General features: G+C 51.5%; 1 protein-coding gene across 3 annotated transcripts in view; it reads left to right on the top strand.

The window, feature by feature from the left end:
* Positions 1-340: 340 nt before the first annotated feature.
* The window catches only part of LOC108496236, a 95166-nt gene continuing 89506 nt past the window's right edge, over positions 341-6000 (top strand). For 2 of the 3 annotated variants that reach the window (XM_017812760.1, XM_017812763.1), the window contains exons 1-2: positions 1356-1671; positions 3139-3657. The gene's annotated coding sequence lies outside the window, so the exon portion shown is untranslated. Of the gene's footprint in view, positions 397-1355; positions 1672-3138; positions 3658-6000 lie in introns of those variants that run through there. The other variant, XM_017812761.1, reaches the window with a different exon arrangement.

Below are 6000 nucleotides of genomic sequence, written 5' to 3'. Positions count from 1 at the left end.
CCCCCCGCCGCCACTTCAAGTTGCAAAATCAGAAACGGCAAACAAGGCTGTCGGGAGAGGCATTCAGGAGAGTAACACGCCGGACACGCACACGCAGGCAGACACGCGCGCACACGCCCGGCACACGGCTCCCCACTCGCGCACTCGCACACACGCACGGGCACGGGCACAGACACACGCGGTCCGGGCGCTAAGAGCGCGGAGGATGTGCAGGCATAGAGGAAGCCGCGGCGCCGCCGAGGAGGAGGAGGAGGAGAAGGAGGAGGAGGTGGAGGAGGAGGAGGAGGAGGGGAAGGAAGAGAAGGAGGAGGTCGCCGCTCGCCGCTCGCCGCCGCCGGGGCCCGGCCGCCGCCGCTCCCGCGGAGGCTGCTCCCGCCGCCACTGCCGCCGGTGCTGGTGCGGGCTTTCGGGGAGGAGGGAGGTGGAGAGAGGAGCCGTCCGCCGGCGATCAGAGCATGGAGGTGTCCGGGGGCCAGGTCCAGGGCAGGGCGCCGTCAGCCATTCAGGGCGGCGGAGCTGGGGAGCGCGGCAGAGGCTGGCGGGGTGCTGAGGCAGTTTGATCTCCTGTCGCGGCGGCGGAGAAGGAGGAGGAGAAGGAGGAGGTTGCCGGTCGCTGCTCTTTCTCTCCCGAGCTGCTCTCTCTCGCTCTCTGTCTCTCTCGCTCGCTCGCGCTCTCTCTCGCTTTTTTTTTTTTTTAAAAAAAAAGAAAAAAATTCTCAGAAAAAATCGGATGTGACTAAATTCGCAGAGGAGACGAATTCACGGCGAAGTGTAAAAATAGAGAACGGGAATAATAATGACACTTGCAGGAAAAAGAGAGATCCAAAGTAGGTCGGGTAAATAAATCCTCTTCTCTTCCTCTTTCTTGCCCTTTCCTCCTTCTTCTCCAGTGAGAGCGCACGATGCCGGTTGCGAAGAAAAAAAAAGAAAATCGGTGGAAATTGCCCTCAAAAAGATTCTTGTTTGTTTGTTTGTTTGTTTGCCTAAAAAAAGTATTTCGGGTAAAAACTCATCAGCCAGAAGAGAAGCCCTCCCCCAAAACAAAAAAAAAATAGGCAAGAATGGTCAAAATAGTAACGGTATTAAGATGTGAATGCGTTCTCTCTTTCTCTCTCCGGACTTTTCCCCCTCCCCCCCAATTCTCCCTCTCTGTTTTTCCCCCTTTTTTCTTTCTTTCCGAGTTTTTTTTCTTTCTTTTTTTTTTTAGTTGTTGTTTGGTTTGGTCTTCTTCTCTTCTCCTGCAGAAATGAAGCGAAAGGCACAAGGAGGAAGGGTGGAAAAAAGAAGAAAAGGAAGGAGAAGAGGGAGATGAAGGGGGGGCAAAAAACTAATAGAATATGCAAGAAAGGGGAAGGGGGGAGAGACGGGGAGAGAGGGAGAGAGAGAGGGGGAGAGAGAGAGAGAGAGAGAGAGAAAGAGAGAGACCCAAAAAATGAATGCGTTTAAACGGGAAGCCTAGCAGAGCAATGTTTCCGAAAGGGGGATCTGCGCGAATGTCTGTATATAGTGAACTTTGACACTACTATTGAAACTGACACGTTTCTATGGAGATCGCTGCCTTATATGGAGCTCGTGTCAAGGAGCCAAGAGAAGGGCTGCTGGCAACTGATAATCAAAGGCGACTGACTGGTCAGAGCCCTGAATTGGGGGGAGAGAAAATGGGAGGCTAAGGTTAGCCAAGCCTCTTTCACTCCATTGGTTACCCCCCCACCCCGGGTTTTCCACACCCCCCCTTTTTTTTTTTTTTTTTTTTTTTTTAATTCTCCGCTACCTAGTGACTGGGATGGGGAAGGGAGGGAAGGAGAGAGGGGGGGAGGGAGGGCAAGGAGAGGGAGCGGGGATTCTTCTGACAAGCACAATTTACATTGAGATCTCCCTGTGCTGCTATTTACTTTGAGATCTGATTAGTATGGGTCGTCTACGGTCCCTCTACCCGCCCCCCCACCCCCAGCACACACATGAACAGAGGAGGATGCATTGCGATAGGCAGAAAGGGGGAATTAAAAGGAGCTCCCCATGAAAAGTTAGTGTGAGGTTTTTGGTTTTTTTTCACCTCCATGTCGGAAGTCGGGATTTCTCTCCTGCTTTCCCATTGCAAAAGCCAGTCCAGGGGGTTTAATGATGGAGAAGAAAACACTCGCGCTGCACGGAGGAAGCGGCGCGCTTGTGGGCGCACCCTTGCATACACGTGCGTGAGCGTCCACGCACATATTCACATCCCCATATGTGCTCCCATCTCACCTTGGGCTATTTTTGCCGCCTGTCCCTTCTCCCTCACCCCTCATTCCTCGCCTGACACGCCCACCCGCAGCCCTGAAGGACTCCGCGCTTCCCCGGGGGGGTGTTCATCCCCTCCCCTTTAATTTTACTTTCGGGGTGTGTGAGCGGTCAGAACAGCCCCAAACGCCCAGCACGCAATGCCCTCCCCCCAGAGCCCCTGATCTCCCAAAGTGAGTCACGCCGCGTGGGCACGGGGGATGCGCGGGGGGGATGCTGGGGTGTCGCTCCCCTTCCTTTCTCTCCGCTCCCCTCCGCGGCCCGGTGCGGCCTCGGCCCCGGCGGAGCAGGAATCGCTGACGCCGGCTGCCATCTAGTGGGCATCGAGCCGTCGGGCCGAGGGAGCCCTGGGGGGGCCACGGAGGCTGTCCGCGGCCTTTCACCCCCCCTTCCCTCTTAAAAAAAAAAAAAATTCTCTCGCTTTTTAAATTTTTAATATTAAACTGCGCTGGAGAGAATAACCCCTTCTTTCTGGTTTCTACCTCTCTCACTAGCCTGCCTTCCTGGCAGCTTCCCTTTGCCAGAGGTCTGAAATCAGGTTGAAAGACTTCATGTGAAAAAGAAGAAACAGACTGTAGAAACTGAACCCCCTAACAAAAAAAGCCCTTAAAAAATAACACCCACAGCCTGCCCTACTGGACACCCTACCCTGCTCCTAGCTCCCATTAAAGTTTATAATCAGATTAGAAGCTGCATGAAAAACCTGCCGGAAGGAAGAAAAGGGATGAAATAGATGACAGAAGTTTTATTGTAATTATTTATTTTTGTAAAGTAATGTTGCTTAATTAAGAGTCAAGAGAAAAAAAAGGCCCCTAACTTTGATGTATAGTGATCATGATATTTTCTTTCTTTCCCTGTCAGCTCTGAAATCTGAGACTGGGAGCCGCCTGGAGAGAAGAATCCTTCATCATTTCTGAGATCAGAATAAACGCTTGATTTTGCCCCGAAATAATGAAGAGATTTTCAATGAGTGCCTTGACCAAGCCGTCTCTGTTGTATATTGCATTGATAAAAAGGATGTTATTGACTATGCAACAGTAGGCTTCTTTCCTCTCTCTCTCTCTTTCCAAATAAACTCTCGGTCCTGTCTTTTGGTCAGTGAAAAGGTGAAACGAATAAGATTAAATAGGACAAAAAAAGCAAGCTTGGTATGTATATCATCTAGATTTTACTTCCCAGGCTGTGAAGAGGCGCAGAGTAAAAGAGGCAGAGCAAGGCACGGAGAGAGAGAGGGGGGAGAGAGAGAGAGAGAGAGACAGAGACACAGACACAGACAGAGGCAGAAAGCCTGAGAGAAGGTGGACGGACCCAGCAGCCGCAGCCTGGCTCCTCCCGGACCGGGCACCCTGCCGACGGCCCCGACTCCCCGGGCCACCCCAGGCAAGTCGCCGCTCCCTTACTCGTGGTTTCGGGGCGGAGGGAGGGGTGTGGGGCCGCGACACTTGGCGGGGAGACCTTCCCCAACCTTCCCCCACCCCTAGGCTACCCCCCGCCTCACCCACTGGCCTCATTCAATTTGGGCATCCTGTTATTTGGGAGCAGTGAGAGGCGCATAGTACTCATTTTGTCCGAGATTTTCTCTCCCCCCTCCCTTCCCTTCCCTTCGCTTCCCTTCCCCTTTCCCCCTATAGAAACATGTGTGGGTATTTCCACTGCCCCCTCGCCAGATAATGAGCGCGTCTCGCTGAGGTGACCCACGCGGGTAAGGCAGGCACCGACCCCACATCCTAGCTTCAGCAGCAGAGGCAGGGCGCCGGGGTGGGGAAGTGCAAGCATTCTATCGGTCTTCTCTTTCACCTGCTCTGTTATTTGATCACCTAATGAAAAGATCGATTGAGGCCTGTTTATCTGGGTAATAGTGTCAACAGATTACAGGGACAGCAATCAGATATTTCGCAGCCAGGCTGGGCGCAACTGTAATCCGGAGGGGGCCCAAAACACCCTCAAACTGCGCTGGTCTGGGCAGCTGGAGTTGCGCAGCGGGGAGGAATTTTCTCCTGTCGCCTGACTGGAAACGCTTGGTGGTTTTCATTCGTTCTGTGTGGAGGAAAAGCAATTTTTAAAAGTGGGTTTTAGAAAAAGCAGATGGGTAAAGGTCCGGTGAAGTTTGTGTGAGTCCTGAGGAAAACCCATCTGCGACGTCCTGTGGTTGTGCAGTAGCCTGTTGGGGAGGGGAGCCGGGACGCTGGGCATCCATCAGTAAAAGTACTAGCCTCATACCTCAGCTGACTAGGTTAAAGCAGAGTTCAGTCGACAAGAGGCATTTCCTCTCCCCGACAAATTACTGGGACAGTTAGAAATGGCCACAACTCACATTTAATTGGGAAATGAGCTTTGATTCCTTTTTAACTTCTGCAGATCTGGAATGCGTAAGGGAGACGGTGCTGGGGACTTGGGGACTTAATTTTTCCCTGTAGCACCAGACACTACTTTCCCTAGGCCAGGGTCCGCGCTGGGATCTGAAGGTGGTAGAGTTTTGACAGGATTCAGGAGCTGGTTTTGGTGGTTGTTGTTGGCGTTTTTTCCTTGTTGTTTTTTTTTTTTTTTTTTTTTTTTTTTTTTTTTTTTTTTTTTTTTTTTTTTTTTTTTTTTTTTTTTTTTCTTTTTTCTTTTTTCCCCTCTTTTTTTTTTTCTTTCCCCCCTTTCTGTGTCTCTCTTCTCCACCCTCGCCTCCCTCGTGTAATCCAACCCGGGACAGAGCTGATTCCCCTCTTTTCTGCAGTCCTCTTGTCCCCTCCGGAAAGCAAAAGTTCCTCTGGAGATTAGTCGTGACAATTTTTACACGCTGTTTCTGGTGGGAAGGAAGGCGGGGGGGGGGGATGGGGGGGGGGGGGGGGAATGGGGTGGGTCGGGTGTGTGTTAGTGTATAATATAAACCCCAATTGATGGTATTATTATTATTTCGTGAGTGGTCGGGCTGCATGTAATTTGAGCTGAGATACGTAGTCTGTGTTTTCCTAAACAAACATTAGGTGCCTGTTTCATCTGTCAAGCTTCACAAGGCACCATATATACTAAAAAATGTACTCACACACATACGGATGTACTCATATACATGTGTATATATATGTATATATTTATGCACACACATAGGAAATGGGGTAGATGGAGGACAGTAAGTGCAGACTTACACAGGGTGCAGCGAACAGCTCTGACGTGTAAAAAATTGTCCTTGTTGTTCCCAATTCTTAGCCTTTTTAGTCGTTCCCAGCTCTGACCTGTAGATATCTTCAAGCCAGAATGCTGGAAAACCAGAGGGTCACACTGGGGCTCCCCGCAGTCCCCGCGTATCCCATGGTTGAAGTCGTCAGGGCGGCCCCTCTCCCAGGCCGGGCCTTTTGTAAAGGGGATGTGAACAGTCACAATGAGACCACCCCAGCCTTAATCACGTGTCCCAGCTCTGCTGCCCCCCAGGGTCTCACAGCTGGGTTGGGTACAGCAGTGCTGTGCCAGGCCTCCATAAGCTGTGGTGCCCAGCCGAGCCTCATTTCCCATCAGTGATGCTAGGGCTTTTCCTCCCAGGCCTTTTTTTCCTTTTGCCCTTTTTTTCCCCTTTCTTTTTTCCTCACTTTTACCACCTCCCCCCGCCAGACCTGAAGGATTAACCAAGTTTCTGGAGGAGTGCAACACACGATGTGTGTGTGGAAAATGGTGCTTTTCGAGGGGGGATGGTCGCCCTCTGCCCTGAGAGGTAGTCTGGGGTGAGTGGCATCATCCCGTGCA

The sequence above is a fragment of the Lepidothrix coronata genome, unplaced genomic scaffold (genome assembly GCF_001604755.1).
Source record: "Lepidothrix coronata isolate B3197 unplaced genomic scaffold, Lepidothrix_coronata-1.0 Scaffold37, whole genome shotgun sequence".
Taxonomy (NCBI): Eukaryota; Metazoa; Chordata; class Aves; order Passeriformes; family Pipridae; genus Lepidothrix; species Lepidothrix coronata.
Note: the sequence above shows the minus strand (reverse complement) of the source record. Positions and strands in the feature narration are given on the sequence as shown.